This window comes from Neomonachus schauinslandi, chromosome 11 (genome assembly GCF_002201575.2).
Source record: "Neomonachus schauinslandi chromosome 11, ASM220157v2, whole genome shotgun sequence".
Lineage (NCBI taxonomy): Eukaryota > Metazoa > Chordata > Mammalia > Carnivora > Phocidae > Neomonachus > Neomonachus schauinslandi.
In genome coordinates, this window is record NC_058413.1 from 39,370,810 (window position 1) to 39,397,173 (window position 26,364).

General features: G+C 40.6%; 1 pseudogene; it reads left to right on the forward strand.

Annotated features, from left to right (window-relative positions):
- The first annotated feature begins 18,804 nt into the window (after window positions 1-18,804).
- Window positions 18,805-20,067, forward strand: LOC110576621 (annotated as a pseudogene).
- The last annotated feature ends 6,297 nt before the right edge of the window (window positions 20,068-26,364 follow it).

Below are 26,364 nucleotides of genomic sequence, written 5' to 3' on the forward strand. Positions count from 1 at the left end.
GTTGGACGCTTAACTGTGCCACCCAGGCACCCCTATTTTTTTTTTTTTTTTTTGGAGAAACTCCGTAATATTTCCATAGTGGCTGCACCAGTTTACATTCACAGTAACTGTACACAAGTGTTTCCTTTTCTACATATCTTCATCAATACTTGTTATCTTTGTTTTATTTATTTATTTTTTTAAAGATTTTATTTATTTATTTGAGAGAGAGAGAATGAGAGCAAGAGAGGGAAGAGGGTCAGAGGGAGAAGCAGACCCCCTGCTGAGCAGGGAGCCCGATGTGGGACTCGATCCCGGAACTCCAGGATCATGACCTGAGCCGAAGGCAGTCGCTTAACCAACTGAGCCACCCAGGCGCCCCTTGTTATCTTTGTTTTAATAATAGCCATCCTATAACTGGTATGAAGTGAAGTGATACCTCATTTTGGTTTTGATTTGCATTTCCCTGGCGATTAGTGATGTTGAGCACCTTTTCATATACCCGTGGGCATTTGTATGTCTTTGGAGAAATGTCTGTTCAGTTCCTTGCCTAAATTTTTATTCAAGTTATTTGGGTTTTTTGCTATTGAGTTGAAGTTCCCTATATATTTAGATATTAACTCTTTACCAGATACATGGTTTGGAAATATTTTCTTACATCCCGTAGGTTGCCTTTTCGTGTTGTTGTTTCCTTTGTTATGCAGAAGCTTTTAGTTTGCTGTAGTCCCACTTACTTAGTTTTGCTTCTGTTGCCTGTGTTCTTGGTGTCTTTTCAAGAAGTGATCGTTAAGACCAATGTCAAGAGGCTTTTCCCCTGTTTTCTTTGTGGAGTTTTAGCATTTCAGGTCTTACGTTTACATTTTTATCCATTTTGAGTTAATTTTTATGTATAGTGTAAGATAAAGGTCCAATTTCCTGCCTTTTTGTGATCCGGTTTTCCCCAACACAATTTATTGAAGAGACTGTCCTTTCCCCATGATGTATTCTTGGCATCACTGTTGACATCAGTTGACTGTGTATGTGTGGGTATATTTCTGGGCTCTCTGTTCGGTTCCATTGGTCTATGTGTCTGTTTTAAAACAATTCCATTTTTAATAGCATCAAAAAAATAAAACATTTAGGAATAAGCTTAATCAAGGAGATGAAAGACTTGTACACTGAAAACTATGAAACACACACAAAAAATTAGGCAGACACGAGTAAGTGGAAAGACATCCCATGATCATGAATTGGAAGAATTAATATTGTTAAAATGTTCATACTACCCAAAGTAGTCTATAGATTCAATGCAATCCCTATTAAAATCCTAGTGGGCATTTTTTTTTTTCCCCACAGAAATAGAAGAAAAAAAATCCTAAAATTCAGGTGAAACCATAAAAGACTCCAAATAGCCAAAGCAATTTTGAGCAAAAGGAGCAAAGCTGGAAGCACCACTCTTCATGATTTCAAAATATACATTATAAAGCTTTTTAGGGTTTTATGAATGAGATACGAAAATCAGGAATCTGAAAATTCTACAACTACATTTATTTTTCACTAGAGAAAATTAAGTGAAGGTGTACCAGACTTGATACTTCACTGCAGATATGATTTATACTAGAACATCAAGAGCTCTTTAGCTACAGCCTACTGTATACCTTTTGCTGCCTCTGAATACCTTTCCTTATGAAATGGTTTTAAATTTACCTTGGAAATACCAGCTTCCTGTGTTCTACTGCTAAGGCTACAGCATATATTTATAAAAACTTTTCTGCTCACTAGGACACCTCGTTAATTATATATTGGGCTTATATCAATACTGGGCTTGTTGACATGCAGGCTGTTTAGGAGTTGAAGCCTTACTCAGACCATCTGCCAAACCCTGCCCATTGGAAATGCTTTTCCCTATTACTGTAATGAAATCACTAAAATCATTTCCTGTTCCTGGTCCTTGTTCAGATCTTCTATCTATTGTCAATAAGAGGATATTAAAATACTCAGGAAAGTCCACATATCCTTTTCATCCTGGCCTACAGTGTAGCACATGGCTTTGTGTTGTAGTGCTGGAAATAATAAATAATGACGTCAAGCCTATTGTAATAAAAAAAGGGCTGCTTATTAAACTCTTTCTCCAGCTGGTTTTCCTTTGACATCATGGAATCTGTTTATAATGACTTTTATGGGCTTTCCCTCTTACCGTTTAGGGTTTATGTGATTACATGAGAAATTGAAACGTTTCGGGAATAGTCCCTTCATAAAACTGAGTTTCCTGCTCAGTCAGGCCTATTGTACATGCAGATTACAACAATGGGACAGTGGGAAGGGAGGATGAAGAGACTTTTTTTTAAAGATTTTACTTAGAGGGAACACAAGCAGAGGGAGTGGCAGAGGGAGAAGCGGGCTTCCCGCCGAGCAGGGAGCCCGATGCGGGGCTTGATCCCAGGACCCTGGGATCATGACCTGAGCCGAAGGCAGACACTTAACGACTGAGCCACCCAGGTGCCCCTGAAGAGACTCTTACTCTCTGGAGGAGTTTGACTTCCTGAAGTATGGGCTTGCTTCCAGGAAGGAGTGTACATTAAAATCATGGTGGGTGGGTGAATGGGGGAATGTATATTTATTACAGTCTATAATTCAAGAAAATGCATGTATATGGCTTTATTATAAGTCACTGAGTCAACGTAGGATCATATAGTTTTGTTTTGAGTGGTGTCTGTTGACCCCATACCATTTGAGGAATTTGGCATCTCTGTAAATTCACTCTTCTTTTGGGACTGTATTTGGAAGGCTGGTGGTATTTGTAAATCCATGAATGTGCTTTCCTCAAAGTGCGACTGGCGTTGGACTTTTCTTTCCTGTACCCAGGAGCAAGCATTCACTTGGCCAATCAGCAAGTACTTCTGGAGGAAAGAAATCCTTTAACTCCCCCTCATGGAGAAATCTATACTCTGTCACCATTGGGCGAAAAAAAATCTGCTGATGTTGTGGACCGTGGAACAAAGTCCCTAAATTGAATTCCCTAAATTTTTTTTAATGTTTGTTTTAGGTTTGGATGAACCAGATAATGTCCTGTTTGTCCTAATCAGTTCTAGAAGTAATTACAGTTTTTATGATTTTAGTAGTCAATATTTAAAGTGATTTGGAGACTTCTTGCTCCAGATGCACCCTTGGCTTGTTTCCCACAGCAAGTGATATCTGAATGGTCTTCAAAGAGCCAGATTTCACATTTTCAGATGAACCTTCAGTAATCTGAAAATCTTAGAAGATTTTTTTTTTCTTTGATTCTGTTTAGACATGTTTTAATGTGAGTTTGCTATCTCTCTAGAGCACTTGGGTGAAAACACACAATTTTTCACAACAATTCATGAAGCACTCAAAGATTATTTTATGCTTTAGGAAGTTGTACCCTGAACTCTTGTGGCCCCAAAGGAAACCGGGAGGATCATGCTGCAGAAGCGCTTTGGAGGAACGTGCCAATTGCTCCGTAACCATGAGTTGGCTCTCCTTTGATGGAGAGATTAATAGTTTCCATAATCATATCATCCTGGTTGCTCTGTGCCCAGAGTTTACTCAGACTTGAAAGAAATGGAAATTAATTGGAAAAGAAAAAAATAATGTTCCTCTCTTGTCTCCCCTCCAAAGCCTCTCATCTGGAGAAGGGATGAGAAAGGGATTCAAGGGTGTGTTGTCAGTGGAAGCCAAGAGGTTTATTCTCTTTTGCAGTTCTTGATGTAAAGATCCAGAAGAAAGCAGTTGGACAGTGGGAAGGAGGTAGGCATGGGAATTGGGGCACAGCTCTGTGTATAGAATTCCAAACAGAAGAGAAACATTTGGTAGTGGACCAGTGTATACATGGAGAGTCCTCTTGTGAAGCTGTGAGTACTTGCTGCTGGAAGTAAGTGCAGAAGAAACAGAAAAGGGATTTTGTAGCTCATGTGACTGTCATCAGACAAATTGGATTGCTCTACTTCTACTACAGAGAAGGTACCATGAGCTTATTTGTCACATCCTGGAGTTTGAGAAATATTTTCTTTGGCTAAAATCTACTCTTTTTCTGGCTCTGAAATTTGAGTTCAATTCTTTTTTAGCCCCCACTATCACTCTGACAGGTTCTCTCGCCCCTTTGGCCAGTGCTGATTTCTGTAATGTTGCTGTTGAGCCTCAGAGGATTTCAGTGGGCAGAGGATTTGGTTCTCCATGGGAGCATTGGGATATTAATAAAACGCTCCTGTCATATCTTTAATCAGAGATGAACTTCCAACAGGTGATCAATAAGTGTTTTTTTGAAGTTTATTGAACCAGTAAGAGAAACGGAATTGTAGATGAACACTTCTAATTTATTCATTCATGCCACAGTATATTGTGATTTGTTGAACTTGACATGTGTTAAGCACTGTTTGGTTCATAGGACTAAGAAGGTGACAATTCAAAATAGGAAGAAAATGGGAGCTAGTTAATAGGTGTTCATTCCATCAGTTTCTGAAAGTCAAGGACCATGTCACTTCCCTTGAAGTGATGTACTTTTGTTACCAGAGAACCAGTTCCAAATTCAGGTTCAGCTGAATTTCGCCACTTGAAAATCATATACTCGAGAGACAAGTGATGGTGGGAAGGGAAAGGTTGCTTTATTCAGGAAGCCAGCAACTTGGGAAGATGGTGGATGAAGGTCTCAAAGACCATCTTCCCCATTGAGGGGACGGCCGAGGATTTTAAAGGGGAAGGCATGGGCAAAGGGAAGGGGGCTACGTGCCGGAGAATCAGGTGCCCAGGTGGTTAGTTGTATGTCAACGTGACCCTGAGCAGACTTGCTGGCATCAGCAGCAGCTGTTTTTGGATGTAGTCAGGCTTTATCTTCTGGGACAGTTTGGTCCTTCACTCCTCAAGGCCAATTGTCTACACATCTAAAGGAAAGTAGGTTAATTCTGCTACAGATCAAGAGACTTAACGTTAGCAGGCAAGGAGTGCATAAGCTTGAAGCAAGTTAAACCTTAAGACTGACTGGGGTGGGGGCGCCTGGGTGGCTCAGTCGTTAAGCGTCTGCCTTTGGCTCAGGTCATGCTCCCAGGGTCCTGGGATCGAGCCCCGAATCGGGCTCCCTGCTCTGCCAGAGGCTTGCTTCTCCCTCTCCCGCTCCCCCTGCTTGTGTTCTCTCTCGAGCTCTCTCTGACAAATAAATAAAATCTTAAAAAAAAAAAAATGGGGTGCTGTTACACTTTCACTCCTGCAAGTTATCTGCCAGTAGGAGATTTAGGGCTCTTTTGACTCTTAGGTGATTATAAAAGATAGATCGGTCCTTTTTTGGGTGGATATCTCCCTGCAGTTTATATGCAGGCCCAACAGCAAGCACCCTTCCATCACTGGCCACCTTCAGTGACAATTAAGGACAGAAGATAAGTGTTTGCCCCACTTCTCTTTGGGACCTTACAAGATATCACCTCTCAGGCTGCTCCCATTCCAGCCTAGGGATTGCCACATCCCATCTTCAGAGGGAGGCTCTGAGTTTTAGCTTTCCCAAGCTCTCTGAATTCCCCATGCAGTATCTGCTGAATTGAGAGCTAGCAGACATGCCAACAGGCCTGCCATACCAAGGCATGATGATGCCACAGCAGGGGGGGGTGAGTGGGGCGGGGGCTGGTCCAGGAGGCTGGAGGAATGATGTGTATATAAGGGACTCCAGGGTTTGGTGGTACTGAGCTGAGATGAAGCCCCATCACCTAGGGAGCGTTGTGGAGCCTGACCCAAGCCAAGAGAGACAAAATCCTGAAGCTGCTTTAGCTTGTAGGACACAGCCTCAAACAATGGTGAAACAGCCAGCACTCTGGAAGCTGAGAGGTCAGAGTTGGAAAGAACACAATCCTTTTCACATCTACCATGAAGTCTCATGGTTACACCCCTCTGGACGCCATCTTAGGAGGAAGCTCTTTAAGACAGTAAAGCTTTTTCTTTTTTTTTTTAAGACTGGAAATTCTTGAAGGGTCTATCACTTTCAGTTGTTGAACCAGAGTAAATTTAAACTGAATTGGATCTTTGGTTTATTAATTTTCCTGCTACTAACAGATGAGGGCTCCAGAGAAATGCCAGATTTGTTATGAGCAAAATGAAGCTGTACCTTTTCACATCTGAGTAACAGTATGAGTTGAATTTTGAGACCCTATAACATGTGGAAAGAGAGGAGATGGAGTTACCAAAGGTTTAATAGGTAAATGAGAATCTTTACAGACTTCTTTTGGTATTTCTACAGCCAGATATATTCTATATTCCTCTATGTAGATTTATTTCCAAGAAAACAAAGGGGGGCAGTGACAATAGATGAAAAATATTTTTTCATTACATTTTAGGAGGCTGGAGGTTTGCTGACTGACTTTGTATCCAGAATCAATAGGGACTACCTACTATATATATGTCATGAAGGATCTTCATCTTGGAGTAAACCCAGAGTGTTCCTTTGAAAGCTGGCACATCTAAAGGAAAAGAAATTGGGAGAATTCCAAATCTAGTTTACAACCAATCTCCAGTGTAAAACAGCCTAACTAGTGTTCGTTCATATAGTCAACAAGCATCAACACTGGTTCCCCAGATACATGTCAGACATAGTGCCAAGGGCTGGAATATGGCAATTGTTCAACAAATGTTACTTGCCTAAATGAATGAAAACTCTATTCCCTATCCAGAGACAGTTACCTGCAGCTAATAAAGCTTAACCTTTAAGTAGTGGTTCCCAAAGTTTGATGCACATAGGAATCACCTAAAGATCTTTTAAAAATGCTGATACCTGGCTCTCCCCCTACCCCTGATATTCTGATTTAATTGGTAGGGGGTGCAAACTGGGCATCAGGATTTTTAAAGCTCCCCACGTGGCTCTAATGTACAACAGAGTTTGAGAACTACTACATTAAGGGCCTCTAACTTGCTCAAGCCCCTTCCAAAGCCCCTGGGAGGTGCCTCACAATTTCAACCGTGAGATCTTGTATTCATTTTCTTGAACAAGTCTTCCCAATTGAACAAGCTTCAGATGCTACAAAACCTGGATTCGACCTTCTGTATCCTTGAGGCGTTCTTTGTCCAGTCAGCAGGTTACTTAGCCAGCATGAGCTTTTCAGAGATATAACTTGGCTGAAAGGTGCAGATTACCAGTCCTCTTACAGTTATTGACACATGAAAGCTAAACTATTATAAGCAACACATGCCACTTTTTGTGGGCTCGTCCCTCTTGTTTTTTTGGTCTATGACCTTGGCAGTGGATTTTTGCAGTGCTTTCAGAAGGAACTCCGTTTTGGCGTAGAATTGGTTGCTACCAATGTCAGGGTTCCATGGGTTTTGAGGTTTTGCATTATGATTGGATTTCGTGGTTAGCACAAGGTTTATAGCATTTCTAGCACCAGTCCTTTGCAAGAGACACACTGGTTCTTTTCTGTGTCCCTGGAGTTCTATACCTCACCATCCTCCCTGTCTTTCCTGGGGGAATTGCCTGGTGACGCTTATGAGGCTGATTTAAAGCTCTACAAAATTTATTCAGTGATTTTATTACAGAGACAAACAATAACCATTTCTGCTGTACATGTGGGCCAGTTGGCAAACAAAATGGCCACATGTGGAATTTCCACTCCTTTGCCTTTGGCCACGTGAACATCCGGGAGTGTGTGTCCCTGACTGTCAGTGGGATGCGCATGCACAAAGCCTGAAGAGGAAAGAATGGAGCAGCTCATTGTACAGGAGCGTTTTGAAGTGGCTCTAAACTTGCTAAGTGGTAGTGTGAGCTGATTGCCCATATCATCTATAAAGTACAAAGGCTACTCCTAGGTTCTTTGAGGTTTCCTTTTCCTGGCCATGTTTTGTTGTGAGTCGTCTTGGACCCTTAGGTGTATCAAATGCCTACTTAGCAGGTCATATCCAGGTTACTTACACATCTGATTATCAGTGGTTTTGTTACTTTCCAAGGAAAAATTTACATGATACATAAGCCAGAGTCCTCAGTGATGACTAGAGGCACATACATTAAGGGCATGGCAGCTTCTCTTTGTAAGGAAAGACTGAGGCTTTTTAAAATTAATTTCTGTCACAATGGAGCCTGTAAAGTCTTCCAATATCTGACACCTAAGAAAAGGTGGCTCCAACTAACCTCTTCCAGTGTGGGGTCCTGGGGTATTACAGCCATGCAGGTAGGATTTCCCCAAAGATGAAGGGATGATCTCTCTTTTGTGTCCATTTGGAACTCCAGGCGTGGCATTCCTTTTTTCTCCATATGGTGTTTATTTTCTTCACCCTTCCAGATGGTCACATTTAGATTCTTTGAGAATCTTCCTGATCATTGTAAAAGCTTGGCCACACTACCGTGGGCTCAGTTAGAAATACAAAGGAGGAAGAGGTTAATCAAATTTGCTCATTTTCCCTGGTGTAGACTCAGTGATACCCTTTCATAAAAGTTGCAGAGATCATTAATTAGACAAATAGTACTGGCTCTCCTTTCTGCAGCCCCAACAAATCCTGTTTGACCTGTAGGAGAAATGACTAGTTACACTGAATGAGATAGGTGATAATGCCTCTTTGAACAGTACAAAGCAAACATTAAGACAGCAGACATTGGGGAAACCAAGTGCACCTGAGCAACAGAGCCCATTTGTCCATGCACAGTTGTTTTCAAATGCTGTAAGATAGTCTCCTTCCTCCTTGAAAATCTGAACAACCTGCACTTCCTAATGATTAGGAATGCTCTGTATTTCCATAGTTAATGGCATTTTCTCACAGTTTGCTTTATTATTAAGGTGAGCAGGAATGCTGTCTTGCACAACTCCGGGGGGCAGCATTCACACTGTCTCTTATGAAGGTCATGCCTTCTGGACTTAGAATGCTGTGGCTCTTCCAGATGGTATTGGGTGCTTCATAATTATCTTTTAATAACAGAAAAGGAAGCTTCCTATGACTTAGAACCCAAAGTCAAAGAAGGCCAAAAACCTGAAGAAACGAAAAAATCCTTTGTGTTCCATAGTCCATTGTTTGCAATTTTGTGGTACATTGAGGTGAAAATTACCCGGGATAAGTGAGGCCTTGGACTCTGGTCCCCCTCTGTCACTCTGTGTGACTTTAAGTAAGCTATAATACATAGCAAATAGAAGGCTTTGTTGTGACCAGTATCAACTGGGCCATTTCGCTCAATGTGTTTGACCGTAAGCCAACATTTCTTGGAGTAATAATGGTGAAGCAAAGTTGTTCAAATAAAAAATAGGGTTTCCAATTGTAATTTTTAAAAGCATAATTGAGAATTGAAGTAGATTTGGAATGAACCTTGCATAAAGCTGCGTGTAAACAGACTTGTACACAGCTCTTCCCATAAAGCCATTCGGGTGTTGTCAGAGATGAGTGCTCACTGAAGGTGTCATGTTGTGAAGATTAGGTGCTTTTAGGAGGAAGATTTAGTAGATTTGGATATTGAGGACTCAAGAGATTATGTCCTGGCCTGATCTCTCTCCTTCATCCCTTTGCCTCATCAGATTACTTTCCATTTGAATATGCGTAGAATCCCATATGGCCTGTAACATCTGAGGTCTTGTAGAAACACCTCTGATTCATACTCAGATACATATATGGGGCTTTGACCTTTCTGATTAAGGATTAGAGAGCATTTTGTTTTATCATCACATTTTTCACTTCTCTCACATAGACTTGCTTATTTTTATATTCATTCTTTCTCAATAAACATATATTAAATAATTATTTATTAAGCACCTTCTCTGTAACAGGCACTGTGTTGGATCCTGGGCTATAGGGATGAAAAGCACAGTCCTTGCTCTGAAGGAGTTTATGGTAAAGGAGAGAAACAAGGAAACAACTAATTATAATCCATAGACAAGAGTAAGCTCAGGGAGCATTTCCGCTGTGATTGTGGTTTCTGGAGGATGGTTGCAGTTTGTTTCAGAGATCCCCTTTAATTAAATGGCAGAATCTAAACTAAACACATACTCATTCATGGGAGTTCAAACCAAATCTCATCTTAGAAGTGGTAGCATGATGAGTAAGACAGCATAGCACTGACCAAACAGCTAGTTTCAGGTTCTTTTATGCCATTTACAAGCTCTGTAACTCTGGACAAGTCACTGAACTGTTCTGTGTCTGTTACTTTAAGGGCCTAAATAAACAATAAAAATACTTTGTGAAATGGAAAACACTGTATAAATTTAAGAATTTTGAAGGAAAAATAAAAGGCAGTTTGCCACATGCACGCACACACACTGAAGAATAATAAGCACAATTTTTACGTTGGGCCTAATATTTTTTATCTGAAAAGACATTCTTTTTTCCTCTGAAAGGATTTTTAATCATACATATAAACCACATTGCGATACTCAAAACAATTCTTCCTTTTACCTAAGTCTCCAATCACAAGGCAATTAGAAAGTATGCATTTTAGATCCTCAATTTGTGTATAATATGGTATTAAAATAAAATCCCTATAGATGTGCCTCAGAATAACTTTGCAGAGAATGATTTTCCCTGAGGGGTGCATACTGTATGCACTTTAGTCTTACTGCACAAAAAAAGAAAAGTTCTCCATATATTCCATACAGTATACACCCACATTTAATGTATTACTCAACAACTCAACACAAAATTCAACATATCTTTTCCCATCTTAGAAGTGTAGCATCTTGGGACTGCAACTTTTAAAAGATAATTGTGCAGATCATGAATGCTAGTGTGACTTTTCAAACTTTGATGAGGTATTTGTATAAGGATTTGGGGTTAAAACATATACTAAAATAAATGTTCTGGTCTGTGGTGATATTCTTCTTTATTGAAGAGCAACCAGGAAAGGGAAGAGGAAGGAAACTTGGATTACTGAGTGCTTCTTATATGCTAGGACCAAATCTAGGGAATTTACATACATAATCATATGTATGAAACAAAAGCACCTGGCTAAGTTACAATTTTTAGTTCTTCATAATAATAATAAAAATTAAAATGTATATAGGATTAAACATTTTACATCAATTTTCATGTGCACTACCTTAAAATAGGAGGAGGGGGGAACAGGAGTTGCCCACATGTGGGTCAACTATTATGTCCAGAAACATCATTTTAAACAAAACTGTGCGTTAGCACATTAAAACTGTACATTTCAACTTCACCCTCTCTCCTGAACTGCATGCATATAGCATAGTTCTAGGGGTGAAAATATTTGGGGGATGGAAATAAAATGATGCTACAGGCTAATCTCAACCACTTGCCAAACACCTTCCCAGATAATCCATGAACAACTCAGAATCACAATCAGCATCTTCATACTGAATTCATCCTCCTCTTAAAAATCTTTTGCTCTTGGGGCGCCTGGGTGGCTCAGTCGTTAAGCGTCTGCCTTCGGCTCGGGTCATGATCCCAGGGTCCTGGGATCGAGCCCCGCATCTGGCTCTCCCTGCTCGGCGGGAAGCCTGCTTCTCCCTCTCCCACTCCCCCTGCTTGTGTTCCCTCTCTCTCGCTATGTCTCTCTCTGACAAATAAAATCTTTAAAAAAAAAAAAATCTTTTGCTCTTATTTTCACCTCTTAATTAATAGATTTCTGTCCATTGAGATGCTTAATTTAAAATTTAGGACCATCCTTTAAAATCTCCCTACCCAAATCTCCAATAAAACCTAGTTGGCAGGTTTTATATATTCTCTACTCCCTGTCTTATGGGTTACATTCTGTGTAACCCACCACCACCCTGGACATCGTCTTTCCTGCAATCCTTCCTTTAGGTGTCATTACTTTTCTCCAGGATTATTAGGATGGCTCAACTTGACAAGCATCTTGCCTCTCCACCACCGTTTATCCTTCATTTGCTAATTAATTTGCCCAAATCTCAGATTGACCACAGCCTTTCTTTGCTTTAAAGCCTACTGTTTACAGAGAGAAATTTATCCAGTCGACCAAGGATTTTGAGGCTAGCACAGTACATCTCTTATTTGCCATTCCAGCTACTTACATAACCTGAATACAACAGTCTCATGAGAGAGATAATAACATCTCTGTTTTCTGGATGAAGAAAGGTTCAGAGAGGTTAAGAAATTTGATCACACAGTAAGTGGAAGAGTTGGAATTTGAATTGAAATTTGATATAAAACCTATTTTCTTACCTAAAAATGCTTCTTTTCCTATATTACATGAACATTGAACTGCCATCATACAAAATACTGTATTAGTTTTTAATTTAATTTAATTTAATTTATTTGACAGAGAGAGAGATAGCAAGAGCAGGAACACAAGCAGGGGGAGTGGGAGAGGAAGAAGCAGGCTTCCCACTGAGCAGGGATCCCGATGTAGGGCTCAATCCCAGGACCCTGGGATCATGACCTGAGCCGAAGGCATACCCTTAACGACTGAGCCACCCAGGTACCCCAAAATGCTGTATTAATTTTACTTGTTATTTTCCCAAGGAGACACATGAAAGGACAAAGCAATTTTCCAGAATTAGAACACTTTTGGTCATATGAGTATTCTGAAGGTATGCAATCTTTCTGAAAATTGTTTTACAAGGATTCGCTTCAAGAAAATAAAAAAAATAATTCATGGGATAGAAGAAACAGTAACTTATGGGTCAGAACCCTTTTGTTTGGTGAAAAGGGGATCAAGCTTCGGTGTGGCTGGTTCCAGATATTCAAACAATGTCATTAGGTCCTGCGTTCTCTTTCTCTTTCAGTAGTGCTCTTCTCCATGTTGGTATCACTCTCGGTAAGTCTTCTCCACTGGGTGACTTTCATTAGCTATCATCCTTCAAGATTAAAGATAAAAAATCTCTCTCCTAATTGTAAACAAGTTCTTGGGCCTGATTCTCATTGGTCCAAATTGGGGCGTGTGACCATGGTTGGCAAACCCTCCTCCCCAATTAATCTGGCTAAAGGCTAGCAATCCTCTGACAGAGCAGTGTAAAGTCATGTGACTATCCTAATAGTGGGTGGGCAGGGTAGAATCAGGTTCACCCAAAGCAAGTGGACTGAGAGTGGGAGTCAAGAGGGAGTCCCCAGAGGAAACAGGTTCTGTTAACAGAGGAAGAGGAACAATAGATCCAGAATGTCAGAAACAGTAATGTCCTCTACAAGCAATGAACCAAGAAACAAGGAAAATAGTTGAGATCAAATAATCACTGATAATGTGGCATTTGATGCAATCATTAAACATTAATGTACTAACAATTTGCAAATAAAATTCCAGGTGATTTCAGCACATATTTGAAGCTCAGTAAAGATTTGTTGAATGAATGAGTGAGGCGTTAGGAAGTTTGAGATAGAGCGGGCAGGGGAAAAGAGAAGCAAGAGCATTCTAAATTCCTTGTCTTGTTAAGGAGAGAGGTTATAGATTCTGATTAATCTTGGTGTTGACAGGATTATATACATTGAAGTGTGTTTATTAAGCATTCAAGGATAATCACTATTGAAAAAGGAAAAATATGTGGAATTTCTAAATCTCTGGATTACAAAAGGGGGGTGGGCGCAAAGAAAATTTGGTCAATCCAGCAAAAGTCTGGTTGTGAAAGGAAAATAAATTATGCATTTTAAGACTAAATATACCCATGATACGAATGTGTTAAATCCCATTATTAAAAGGTAAAGATTTTTCTGTTGAGACAAAATCAAGTTTTATGTTGTTTAAAGGAGACAAATGTGACAACACACAATAAAGAAATGGATAAAGAAAAACTAGGTAAGTGATAAAATAGAGGGCAAGAATAGAAAAACTAAGTAGAATTCAAAGCAAAAATATTTAAAGGGACCCTTGGGCTATCTTATAAGTGATGCAGCTGTCTCAAAGGCTCGTCGGAGGATTCCAGTCCTTTGAGACAGGCATGCTATTATATCTGCATTTTACAGATAGAGAAACAAAGGCATGAAAGAGTTAAGTAACTTCTCTGAGGTCACCCAGCTAAGTAAATGGCAGAACTGCATTTGGACTCTTAACTCTTGTGCTCTAAATGCACACATGTATAGACCTTTGTACCTTATAGTAAAAAATATCTGGGCTCTTCCTATTTGGTTCCCATCTTTTTCCTGGGCTTCTAGGAAGACTAGACTTGGCAGCTGTCTTGCAGTAAGGAGGGGCATTGTGATTAGTTGTAGCCAGTGAAAGGAGAGCAGAAATGACAAGTGTCATTTCTGAGCCAAAGCATTTAAGAGCTGGCACAACTCTCTTTCCTCTCTGGTGACAGCCATTGATTGAGATGGTGGAGGCACAAGATGGAAGTTATCTGAATCGCTGACTAACCACCCACCCAGAGAAGCACATGGAGGGAAGCTGCCCTGCAGAGTCTCCCAGTGGGTGTTGGACTTAGAGTGAGAGAGAAATAAACCTTTACTGTCTCAATATAAGAAAGGAATAACTTGCTACTGCCAGATTGATTACCCTGATTATTACATACCCCCAAATGAAGAATTCACTTTCTTTTCAAATGTAATGGAATATCCGTAACTTTAGATAATGTAATGAGCCACAAAGAACATCCTCATAAATTTCCCTAAGTAGAAATCAGACAGGGCACCTTCTCTGACTCTAGTGCTCTAGTGTAATAAAGAAAAAAAAAAACCACTAAGGGAGAAACTAAAAGAACATAACCACATGGAAACCTTTAAATAATGGATAATTGTCTAGGAAAATATCCAGTATACTAAAATTAACTCAGAAGGAAGCGGAAAACCTTAAAAGGCTAATAGTATTCACATTGGAGAGTGCCTGGGTGGCTCAGTTGGTTGAGTATCTGCCTTCGGCTCAGGGCATGATCCCAGGGTCCTGGGATCAAGTCCCACATCGGGGTCCCTCTTCGGCAAGGAGCCTGCTTCTCCCTCTGCCTGTCTCTCCCCCTGCTTGTGCTCTCTCTCTGACAAATAAATAAATAAATTCTTTAAAAAAATATTCACATTGAAAAGGTAGTAAAAGAACTACCCTTGTTTCTATCTCAAGGCAACAGAAAATGGTGGGAAATTTCTGAATTAATTCTACAGAGATAACAAAACTCTGTTAACAAAACCTGATAAGCACAGTCATACAAAAAGAAAACTACAGGCCAGTTTTTCTATTAATATGGATGCAAAAATTCTAGACAAAATGCCAGCAAATAAAATTTAGCACCATATTAAAAGATATATAAAAATATGCATTAAAAAAAAAACCCATCATGACCAAAGTGAGTTTATCTTACAAATGTAAACACTTATCTTACAAATGTTTAACGTTAAGAAATCTTTTAATAGAGGGCGGTTGGTTAAGTGTCTGACTCTTGATCTCAGCTCAGGTTTTGATCTTAGGGTCAAGAGTTCAAGCCCCACATGGAGCCTACTTAAAAAAAAAATGCAAGAAATCTTTTAATAGATTTAAAAAAGAAGAGCTACAACCCAGCAATTGCACTACTGGGTATTTACCCCAAAGATACAAATGTAGTGATCCAAAGGGGCACGTGGACCCTAATGTTTATAGCAGCAATGTCCACAATAGCCAAACTATGGAAAGAGCCAAGATGTCCATCAACAGATGAATGGATAAAGAAGATGTAGTATATATATATAAAATAGAATATTATGCAGCTATCAAAAAAACCACGAAATCTTGCCATTTGCAACGACGTGGATGGAACTAGAGGGTATTATGCTAAGTGAAATAAGTCAGAGAAAGATAAGTACCATATGATCTCATTGATATGAGGAATTCTTAATCTCAGGAAACAAACAGGGTTGCTGGAGTGGTGAGGGCTGGGAGGGATGCAGTGGCTGGGTGATAGACATTGGGGAGGGTGTGTGCTATGGTGAGCGCTGTGAATTGTGTAAGACTGATGAATCACAGACGTGTACCTCTAAAACAAATAATACATTATATGTTAAAAAAAAAAAGAAGAAGATAGTAAGAAGGGAAAAATGAAGGGGTTATCAGAGGGGGAGACGAACCATGAGAGACTATGGACTCTGAGAAACAAACTGAGGGTTCTAGAGGGTAGGGGGGTGGGGGGAGGGGTCAGCCTGGTGATGGGTATTAAAGAGGGCACGTATTGAATGGAGCACTGGGTGTTACACGCAAACAATGAATCATGGAACACTACATCAAAAACAAATGATGTATGGTGATTAACATAACATAATAAAATTAAAAAAAATAAAAAGAGCTATGTGATTATTTCAGTAAGTGCCAATAATTCACTTGATAAAATTTAACATCTGTTTGAGAAAGACCCCTTTATAGTCTGAAATAAAAGAAAACTTAACATGATACCTATAGCAAATGTGATTCTTAATTAAAACATTAGAAACATTGCCATTAAAGCCTGGAACAAAAGAGGATATTATTATTAAACATTGTTCTGACAGCCCTACCTAACAGTAGGATGAAAAACAGATATAAGGTATAAATATTAAAAAGAAAGGATAAAAAATGCTATTATTTTTACACAGTTTATTATTTTTCATTAATCTTTTTCTTGTCAAAACACAGAAACAGAAAATTGCATGAAATAATTAGTGTGCATCTTAATTATTTTTTTTATTTTTTTATTTTTATTTTTTTTTAGATTTTATTTATTTGAGAGAGAGAGAATGAGAGAGAGCGAGCACATGAGAGGGGGGAGGGTCAGAGGGAGAAGCAGACTCCCTGCAGAGCAGGGAGCCCGATGCGGGACTCGATCTGGGGACTCCAGGATGATGACCCGAGCCGAAGGCAGTCGCTTAACCAACTGAGCCACCCAGGCGCCCTTGCATCTTAATTATTAAAAAGCAAGTACTCCTGTATCCATCACCTGGCTCAAGAACTGGAACTTTGCCAGTCAACCAGAATCCCGTCTATATGCCCCCTCTCAGTCGTAACTCCTGCCTCCCCCAAAACAAACCACCTTGCTGACTTTTATAATGATCACGAAAAGTGCTATTACTTTTTTTTTTCAGGTGCCTTTTCAGAGGATATGATTGTGAAGTCAAGAGACTCACCTGACTGACCTATTAGAACTAATGAGATCGGTAGGATGGACTTCGCTCCTACAATTATTCTCCCACTTTCTAAATCACGTATTTCTTCTGCCCTACTGGACCATTCTTTCTTTAGTATTTCCTATCTTAACAACAACCAAAAATCCCCCCTTTACCCCACATCCTCCTCCAGCTGCAACCACATTTTTTTTCTGCTCCTCTACAACAAAACTCCCCTGAAAGAGTTGACTCTGGCCTGATCTCACCTCTGCTCATGTAAACTGGATTCCCTCTGTCCCACACCACTGACAGTTGCTCTTGTCAGGGATCCCAATGACTTCCCTGTTGCTGAATCCCGGTTATATTTCTGTCCTCAACTTGAAATAGTGTTAGAGGCAACGGACAGTTTTTCCTTCTTAAAACACTTTTTCCTCTTGGCTTCTGGATACCATAGTCACCTGAGTTTTCTCCCTTCCTGGTGTCCATCCCTTCAGCCTCCTTGTCCTCCTCTTCTTAGCCTCTGAACATTGGCATGCCCCAGGGGCCAGTACTGGGCCTCTTTCTTGTCTCTTGATATATTTTCTCCCTAGGAAATTTCACCTAGCCCTGTGATTTTATGTACTACCTTTATGTATGATCATTATACCAGTGACTTCTAAATTTATATTTCTGCCTGTGATCTCTTTTCTGAATTTTGGACTCTCATTGCTTAATGCCTACATGACATTTTCATTTGGATAGTAAGGGGGGGCATATCAAACCTAACAAGTCCAAAACAAGTCTTAATTTTCTCCACCTTACCAAACCTGCTCCCCCTCCACCCATCTGCATCTCAGTAAGTGCAACCATAATCTACCCAATTGCCAAGTAAAGAGCCTATAAATTATCCTTGAAACTCAGTGTCCCTTACCAGTCTCCCACCCCTGACATCAGCTGATCCTATCGACTCCACCTCTGAAGCACATCCTCAGGTTGTAGGTTCTTCATTCTCTTCATCTGCACTCTACCCATATCGCATCATATCTCAGCTGGACCCCTTCAGTAGCCTTTCAGCCAGTCTCCCTGCTTCCACTCTTAACTTCTTATACCCCACACCCACAACTAATCTCCCCCTGTCCACCTTAGAACTGGGAGGAGGGAGAAGACGGTGACCGGGGGCTCCTTTAAGCTTCAGCATAAAAGATTGATTTGACTTTATAAAAACAAAACTGTTATAAGATATAAAACATCTGAAATGAAGTTAAAAACATATGAAAGGCTTAGGTGATGGCAATGCATATAATAGTTACCATCCATAATATCTAGAGAGCTCCTACTTATCAATAAGAAAAAAATAGCCCATTAAAGAATGAGCTGTGACAGGAAATTCACAAGTGAACAAATGTCTGAAAAGATGCTCAGCTCTGCTAATAATTAGAAAACGCTAATTAAAATTAGATATTTGTCTTTGCTACTAAGATTATCAAAATTAAAATGAATAGCATCCACTGTTGGGTGGGATGACGATGTCGTTTTATATTCTTGGGAGTGGGGATGGAAGTTGGTATCATCTTTCTGGAAGGCAGTCTGGCGGTATTGCACAAATGGGAATGAGTTCTACAGACATGCCAGACTGCATATATGCACACATATTTGAACATAGGTTCTTCATTCAGTTGTCATGAATTGAAAAAATATATCCAGAGACTACTATATGCCAGGCACTGGGATAGCCAATGGAGATTTAACAAAAAAACAACAATAACAAAAACAAAAAAGAATTTTTGCCTTGTGGGAGATATAAGTAAATGAAGTCACACAACTAACTGGGTACTAACTGTTGTGTAAGTGCTCTAAAGCAAAAGGGCAGGGTGTGAGAAAGGGGCAAAAGGGGAGCCTAACTTAGACCGGGGGATAGTTTACTTTAGGGAAGGAATTGACCCTCAAGTGAAAACCTAAATGAAGGATGGGAAAAGTTCATCAGGTGAAGAGACGGGGTTGGGGTGTGAGGATGGAGATCTTCAGGGTATGCATGTGGGAAGGGCCTGAAGTGGGAAGGAGCTTTGCAGAGAGGATTAGAACACAGCAGTGGATGGAATGCAGTGAAGGAAGGGAGAGTGATAGGGTAACAAGCTAGAGAGGTACATAAGGGCCAGATCGGAGGCCTTTGCAGATGATGAAAAACACTTTAAAGTTTATCCCATGGCTTTCGGCCCGTGGGCACTACTGAGTAAACATTGTTAAAGTCTCCCCTCCCACTGCTGTCGTGTCTAAACCAGAGTCTCCCAAAGAGCCTGAAAAGCTGCAGAAGCTCTTCGTCAGAGGTTTGAGCTTTGAAACAACAAATGTGCCTCTGAGGAGCCATTTTGAGCCATGGGGAACACTTGCAGACTGTGCGAATATGAGAGATCCAAACCTCAAATGCTCCAGAGGCTTCGGGTTTGTCACGTATGCCACTGTGGAGGAGGTGGATGCAGCCACGAATACAAGGCCACACAAGGTGGATGGAAGAGTTGTGGAACCAAAGAGGGCTGTCTTAAGATTCTCAAAGACCCGGTGCCCACTTAACTGTGAAAAAGATTTTTGTTGGTGGCATTAAAGAAGATGCTGAAGACCATCATCTAAGAGATGATTTTGAGCAGTATGGGAAAATTGAAGTGATCGAGATCATGACGGATGGAGGCAGTGGCAGAAGGAGAGCCTTTGCTTTTGTAACATTTGATGACCATGACTCTGGAGACAAGACTGTCATTCAAAAACCCCATACTGTGAATGGCCACAACTGTGAGGTAAGGCAAGTCCTAGCTAAGCACGAGATGGCGAGTGCTTCATCCAGCCAGACAGGTCGAAGTGGTTCTGGAAACTTTGGTGGCAGTCGTGGAGGAGGTTTTGGTGGCAATGACAACTTTGGTTGTAGAGGAAACTCCAGTGGGTGAGGTGGCTTTGGTGGCATTTGAGGTGGTGGTGGATATAGGGCAGTGGAGATAGCTTTAATGGATCTGGTAATGATGGAAGCAGCTTTAGAGGTGGCAGAAACTGTAATGCTTTTGACAACTACAACAATCAAACTTCAAAGTTTGGACTCATGAAAGAAGGAAATTTTAGAGCCGGAAGCTCTGGCCCCATGGTGGTGGAGGCCAATACTTTGCCAAACCATGAAACCAAGGTGGCTGTGGTGGTTCCAGCAGCAGCAGTATCTACGGCAGTGACAGGAGGTTTTAATTACTGCCAGGAAACAAAGCTTAGCTGGAGAGGAGAGTCAGAGAAGTGACAGGGAAGCTACAGGTTACAACAGATTTGTGAACTCGGCCAAGCACAGTGGGAGCAGGGCCGAGCTGCTATGAAGAAGACATGTTTTAGACATGTGTCTGGGCAAAAAACTTGAGGACTCTATTTGTGACTAATTGTATAGAAGGTTATTTTAGTTTCTGTTCTGTGCAAAGTGTAAAGCATTCCAACAAAGGGTTTTAATGTAGATTTTTTTTTTTGCACCCATGCTGTTGATTGCTAAATGTAGAAGCCTGATCATTTAAAGGCTTTTTTTTTAATTGAGGTGAAATTCACATAACATAAAATTAACCATTTTAAACTGAACGATGCATTTAGTACATCGACAATGTTGTGTAACCACTACCTCTATCTACAAAAACATTTCCATCATCCCAAAATAAAACCCTGTACCCACTAAACAGTTGCTCCTTTTCTCCCCGTCTCTGCCCTCGGTAGCCACCACACTGCATTCTGTTTCTATGGATTTACCTATTCTGGATATGTCCTATGAATTGAATCGTATGATATGTGTGATCTTTTGTGTCTGGCTTCTTTCAGGTAGCATAACGTTTTCCAGGCTCATTCAGGTTGTAGCATGTATTAGTACTTCACTGTTTTTTTATGGCTGAACAGTATTTCATTGCATGTATATACCACAGTTTCTTTATCCATTTATCCATTGAATGGATGGATGGACCTCTGTCTCTACCTTTCAGCTATTGTGGTTAGTGTTGCTGTGGACATTGGTGTATAATGATTTGTTTAGAATCTGTTTTTGGTTATTTTGGGTGTATACCTAGGTGTGGAATTACCAGGTCTTATGTTAATTCTCTGTTTAACTTTTTGAGGAACCACCAAACTGTTTTCCACAACGGCCTAATCACGTTAGGAGAGATTTGAACTGTTGCTTCAGTTCAAATCTCTCCATGTCCTCACCAACACTTGTTACTTTCCCAGGTCCTCTTTTGGATATGCTAAGATGCCAGTGTGTTATGGAAGTAGAGATATCAAATAAGCTGTTGGATTTAAAGGTCTGGAGTTCAGAAGGAAGGTTTGGTCTTGGAATATATATTTTGGAATTGTTAGCATACCAAGGACACTTAAAAACAGGAAAGAGGAAGGAAAAGGGTATAGACTGAGAGAAGAGGGCCTAGATCCTTGCTCAGAAGAACCCTGGGTGTCTGGAGGGAAGAAGAAGAGGAGCTGGCAAAGATCAAGGAGGGCCAATCCAAAGATACCACCAAGGCAGCTTAGCAAAGGAGAAACAGGAAGTTGGGATGTGTCCCCTCTCAAATATGTCCTGCTGAAGATCCAGGGAGTGCAGTGAGGTGTTCTTCATTACTATCCATGGAATCAGTACTTTTAATATCTCAAAAGACACATCTCAGGATCAGAAAACTCCTTGCCAAAGATTTTCACAGATCTCGGGGTGCCTGGGATCGAGTCCCATGTTGGGCTCCCTGCTCAGCAGGGAGTCTGCTTCTCCCTCTCCCTCTGCTCCTCCCCCCTGCTCATGCATGTGCTCTCTCTCTCTCAAATAAATAAATAAATAAATAAATAAATAAATAAATAAATAAAATAAATCTTAGAAAAAAAAGATTTTCACAGATCTAGAAGATAGTACAAACATAAGGAGAGAGACCATTTCCCATCTGGATACCACTCAAAGCTTCTAATTTTGGTACAGAGGTGTCCATGTCTTAATCTTTGTAACCTATGAATATGTTATTTTTCATGGCAAAAGGGACTTTGCAGATGTGATTAAGTATTTCGAGATGGGAAGATTATCCTGGATTATCTGGGTAGGCACGAAGTAATCACAAAAGTCCTTACAAATGATAGAAGGAGGCAGGCAAGTCAGAGATAGTCAAAGATGCTACATTGCTTGCTCTGAAGATAGATGAAGGATTGAGACAAGGGAACTTTTTAATTTAATTTAATTTTATTATGTTATGTTAGTCACCACACATTACATCATTAGTTTTTGATGTAGTGTTCCATGATTCATTGTTTGCGTATAACACCCAGTGCTCCATTCAATACGTGCCCTCCTTAGTACCCATCACCAGGCTAACCCATCCCCCCACCCCACTCCCCTCTAAAACCCTGTTTGTTTCCCAGAGTCCATAGTCTTTCATGGTTCGTCTCCCCCTCCGATCTCCCCCCCTTCATTTTTCCCTTCCTACTATCTTCTTCCTTTTTTTTTTTTTAAACATATAATGTATTATTTATTTCAGAGGTACAGGTCTGTGATTCATCAGTCTTAGGCAATTCACAGTGCTCACCAGAGCACATACCCTCCCCAATGTCTATTACCCAGCCACTCCATCCCTCCCAACCCCCTCCACTAGAGCAACCCTCAGTTTGTTTCCTGAGATTAAGAATTCCTCATATCAGTGAGATCATATGATACATGTCTTTCTCTGATTGACTTATTTCGCTTAGCATAATACCCTCTAGTTCCATCCACATTGTTGCAAATGGCAAGATTTCATTTTTTTGATGGCTGCATAATATTCTATTGTATATATATACCACATCTTCTTTATCCATTCATTTGTTGATGGACATCTTGGCTCTTTCCATAGTTTGGCTATTATGGACATTGCTGCTATAAACATTGAGGTGCACATACCCCTTTGGGTTGCTACATTTGTATCTTTGGGGTAAATACCCAGTAGTGCAATTGCTGGATCATAGGGTAACTCTATTTTCAACTTTTTGAGGAACCTTCATACTGTTTTCCAGAGAGGCTGCATCAGCTTGCATTCCCACCAACAGTGTAGGAGGGTTCCCGACAAGGGAACTTTTTTTGACGTGATGGGAATGTTCTATTTTCGATTGGTGGTTACACAGCTGTATATGTTTGTCAAAACACGCACAACTGTGCATCTCCAAAAGGTGAATTTTACTGTATGTAAATTATACATCAATAAACGTCGCTTTTTAAAAATTGAAGAAAAAATATCCTACAATATAATGTGTTACACCTATAGTCCTTTGGGACAGGATCTAATGGACTGAGCACTCAACCAATAAATAACTTAGTCCAAATTTTTGACTCCTGTGCCATGTTGTTCAAATATTTTTTTCTGCTAATATACCATGCTCATCTGCTTGCAGCTTTAACACTTCTTTAATTGGAAGCGTATTGAGCACTTCCCTTCTAACAAGTTAAACAATTGCTCTTTCTCAAGGAACAAGGGAAGACACCAAAAGAATGGTGAAGTAGGGCTGGGCTATCGAATAACCCAGAAGCACAGAGACCTGTGGGAGGTGGGGGGATTTCCTGCTTTGTTGGCGGCCGAGAGAAGCAGACAAGCCTATAGAAGGTCATTATGTCAGTAGATGTCATCTTGGTTTGGAGGGGATTTCCAACTCTGGGTTGTTTAATATTAGACTTATGTAGTTAAGGGTGGCCTGGCATTAGCTTAATTAAAACACGAGTCGGATATATCTAAAGGCTAAGGTGCAGGCTGGCAGGGACCGTCAGCACTAAGCGGAGGTCAGCTCCCGCCGGTGCTCCCCTCCCCGCCGGGCAGGCGAACTCTCTTCCCATTGGCCACTGCCCGGCTGTCTCGGGCGCCCATTGGCCCGCTACGACTCCCGCTTCCTATAAGAGGCGGGCAGCGCTGGTCCGCAGGCTGTCCCAGTTTACCACCTGCAGCTGCGCAGGTGAGTGGGGTGGCTCCTTCCCGCCGGGATCGGGGACCACCGTCGAGGATTTGGGGGAGCTGGGTCAACGCGGGGCGGAGGCAGGGTCACTCTCTCAGGAAGTAACTACCCGTGGAGATCTGGATCTGGGGAGTCAGAGTAGTACCCCTGTGGTGACTCTTCTTTCCTCCTACCCTCTTTGGGAAGAAAAGACACGGTTTTTGAGGGCCTGGTGTGTGCCAGGAACAGGCTCTTTACACATCATCTGATTTCACCTTCACGACAGACCCTGTGAGGTGCGTATTTCTTACATTTTTACTTTTCTTGGAAAGTTCAGAGTTGAAAGTACAGAGTCAAGTCTGTATGACTCCTCTGTGTTAGCAAAAAACAAATGCATTCTTCTTCCTTTCCTTCCTCTTGACCAAATGGCAACATCTCTTTTTTCCTTCTCCCATTAATGGAACCAGCCCTTAGACATCTCCAAAGAAAAGGGCATTTCAGATGCAAAGCCTCTCAGCGTCACACCTACCTTCATCACCAGCACCCTAAGACGGTACAAGGTTACAACTGACAAACAGTGCTAATAGTTCAAGTCCAGCGGGTAAGCTTAACCTTGCCTCTGACCATTTGGTTTTCAGTGGCTTAAAATTAATTCCCCATTGATGTTCTACTCTAGTTGGCTTAGGGGAAAAACTGGAGTTCTAATTCTAATCCATCCAGTAAAAGTTTGTGCCCGTCAATTAATTCTCAAAGAAGGATGGAATTCATTTATTTGTTTTAAAAATAGAGGTGAACAGAGCCTAAAGTGACTAGAAGTGTTTCGGTAAAGCCATAATCTGTGGTGTATGAATTTCAGCACTGGAGTTCACTTGTATATATGTTGTTATCATACTAGCTTATCTTCAGGTAGGGATGTGTCTTATATTTCCATTCTCCTTGCCAGTGCCTTTATTTCCTGGGAAAATGTTTTTAATGGGCACTGTTTTCTCTTTTATTTCATCTCCACTTTCATTCTCATTCCCTTCCCCGAGTCAGAAAAGAAAAACAAGATTCTCTGGAAGATTCTCTCCCTCCACACCCGTCCTTTCCACAGCTTTTAGTTCTGTCTTCAAACAGCATCTGTGATTTCAAAATATTTTAATTTGATAGTGCTTTGTGCTTCTTAGATCAGATAAATTTAAATTATACTTGTTACTGATTAAACTGAAGGGAGAAAAGAATTAGTCAATGTAAACACCTTGACTGCTACTCTTTCAAGGGGCTGTTGATCTTCTGACCTCCTTGGTGTGTCTTCCTTATTTCCCATGGTACATCTTGAACACCAGTGCAGCTGCTGGCCAGGAAATGCAGCAGGAAAATGACTCCCTGCCTTTTATAGGAAAGGGGAAAATACCAGCTGGCACTGGCCCATTAGAGTGTTTTTTTTTAAAAAATAAAATATATACTTTTTTTGTTGGGTTTAAACAGGTGTGACACATTGGATACTGTATAGCTTCTTATCTTTCCAGGCTGTGCTATGGTTTTTGCCCCTGAAGAAGTAGAGGGGGTAGATATGCTGAAGGGAGAAAGGAAACAAAGTGACAAGAGAAAATGTTGAGGTTCTGAAAAGGGTTTGGAGGGTAGTTGAATAAAGGGAAAAATAGCTGATGCCTCATAAGCTCAACCAGACAAAGTTATGTTCTTAGAGCAAAGCCCTATGTTCTTTAAACTTATCTTGGGGGGTTGGGCAGTGGGTGGAGGGTGGGAATAGGGGAGTGGATGAGAATTGTTTTCTTCTAGTTTCTTACCGAAAGTTCCTTTTGAGAAACTTTATTCTTATATTAACTTAAACAAGAAAGAAAGAATGTTTCCGAATCTCAATATAAAATGCCTTGTGCATAATAAATATTCAGTTAATGTATCCTTCACCCTTCTCTCCCCCAACCCACTAAGGAGATGTTGGTGGCAAAACTAGATCCATTCCAGAACCAAGGAAAGAAGAGAGAATTATGAAACCCAGAAGGATGGAGTGAGACCAGCCACGACCGTTACTACCTTCTTACAATGGCTCCTAGGGGAGCTTAAGGGCCAATTTTGAAATGTGAAAGGAAATCTTTATATAGTTTTATACAAGAGTTGCGTTCTAAACTCTGAGATATCGTTGAAGGATGAACTGTCAGGAGATCTGAAATTTTGTCAGTTTTCCCACTGACTGGCAAAACTCACCTTTCTTTACTGTTCTCTGATCCTTGCTCCCAGTTGTTAAAATTTGCTTTCATTATGAACATGGTGGTGGCCTAGGAAGTAGCTTATATTTGCAGAATCCTTTTCCTTCAGCATGTCATGGTGACAATATCAAGGAAAATGGGGATTTAGTAAATATAGGTTGACTGGGGTCTTCATGCATTTACAAATGAATTGCTAAATTATTCACTTGAGGTTTGGAACTTAATATATTTTAGGGGTTTCATAATAAATAAACTAATGAAACTGAAAATCACCTTAAGACAAAAGAATACTTACATTTCATGTAAAACAGCTTTTACCATCTTGTAAAATGCTTAATTCCCAGGGCAAGAAAAATTCTTAGCCAGAGGAGTTTAGAATATCAATTTT